Source organism: Plectropomus leopardus, unplaced genomic scaffold, assembly GCF_008729295.1.
Source record: "Plectropomus leopardus isolate mb unplaced genomic scaffold, YSFRI_Pleo_2.0 unplaced_scaffold4906, whole genome shotgun sequence".
Lineage (NCBI taxonomy): Eukaryota > Metazoa > Chordata > Actinopteri > Perciformes > Serranidae > Plectropomus > Plectropomus leopardus.
In genome coordinates this window covers 1-1,655 of record NW_024653840.1, presented here as the reverse complement: position 1 = coordinate 1,655, position 1,655 = coordinate 1, and the positions used below count along the sequence as shown (strand labels likewise).

Here is a 1,655-nt window from a genome sequence, read left to right as displayed (position 1 = left end):
AACAGTAGTCTCGGTCAGAAAATAAAGGTACTGTATGTCACCTGACAAGTCGTATAACATAAATGCATTCGTTTACATTCAATACTTATTTCAGGCTACAGAGTGATTCAGAATGATTTAACACAACTTGCTGCAACCAGTTGAGCAACATGCTAAGCTGTATTTTTATCTTCAGGCAGACTGAAGCCCTTGGACATCAAAGTTATGAAACTGCTACACGAGAAAGTCAACGTCATCCCTCTGATTGCGAAAGCTGACTCCCTCACCCCAGAGGAATGTCAGCAGTTCAAGAAACAGGTCAGTGGTTTCCACAGCTGCACACTACTGCAGAAAAAGTATCCCTTTTTTCACTGTAGTCATCGGTGTGATGGTGAAAATGTGCATCACGAAGCCAAATAAAGAGGACCCTCTGTTGTGTTACAGATCTTTGACTGGAGACTGTGGAGAGGTTACATGCATGCCAGAAAAACTTGATGTGGCAGATGAGATTGAGATAGAGGAGACAGACAGTGCAGGGACAGGAGGAGGACAGGAGGAGGACAGAGGAGGACAGTAAGCAGGAAGGAAGAAATCATGTGGCATCACAGGCCGTTCACTACAATCATTGACACTTCCTTTGAGAATCCTCCAGTTCATGAGGATCATCCCATGAGACCCTATGAATACTTCAAACAGTATATACCAGATGAGAGCTTCAGTTTGATGGCCGACAACACAAATGTTTGTGCCTTGCAAAGTGGTACACTAGGTTTCAAACCAACAAGTTCAGGAGAGATCAGAACCCTAATCGGTCTCCACCTTGCAATGGGAGTGATAAAAATGCCAAGAGTCTCCATGTACTGGGAAGCCGGGATGGACATAGGAATTTTCCAAAACACCGTGCCCCGTGACAGATTCTTCCAGCTCCGGTCACATTTGCATTTGGTCAACAATTTGGAGAAGCCAGCTGAGAACAATGATGTGTTTTTTCAAGGTACGTCCTCTCTATGATGCCATACGCAATAGATGCTTGAAACTTCCACTAGAGGAGAACCTTTGCGTGGATGAACAAATGGTGCCATTTCGCAGAACTCTGTCTGTCAAGCAATTCATCAAAGGCAGGCCACACCCATGGGGGGTGAAAATATACTTCCTGTGTGGGAAAAGTGGCACGGCCTACGACTTCCTGCTGCACCAAGGCACTATAATGGAGCTATCACAACAGCACAGAAAGCAGCTGGGCCTTGGAGCTGGAGTGGCGTACCATCTAAGCCAGCGAATCACTGAGGCCAACCACAAGTTGTATTTTGACAACTATTTCACAACGTACAGTCTTCTGGAGCTGCTGGCTGAGAGGAAAATTCATGCCACTGGGACAGCAAGGGTCTCTCGCTTTGCCAGGCCTCCTCTACAGTCTGACAAAGAGATGGCCAAAAAGCCTCGAGGAAGCTGTGATGAAGTTGTAAGCCGTGATGGTAAGGTGGCACTGGTCAAATGGTATGACAACAGATCAGTTCTCATGGCCTCAAACTTTGTTGGTGTTGGCAGAATGGATGAAGTGCAGCGGTGGGACAAAAAGAAGGACATGTTTCTAAGACTTTAGGACGTTTTTGTGATGTTAGGATGTTTCTAGGATTTGGGCACATATCCAGTATTGTATATTTCTAGGATTTCAG

The 1,655-nt window shown here is 45.6% G+C and overlaps 1 long non-coding RNA gene across 1 annotated transcript; it reads left to right on the top strand.

Moving 5' to 3' along the window:
- LOC121939483 lies at positions 1 to 1,536 on the top strand. Its single transcript, XR_006105468.1, has 3 exons — positions 1 to 27; positions 176 to 297; positions 424 to 1,536. It is a non-coding gene; the product is annotated as an uncharacterized LOC121939483 (long non-coding RNA).
- The last annotated feature ends 119 nt before the right edge of the window (positions 1,537 to 1,655 follow it).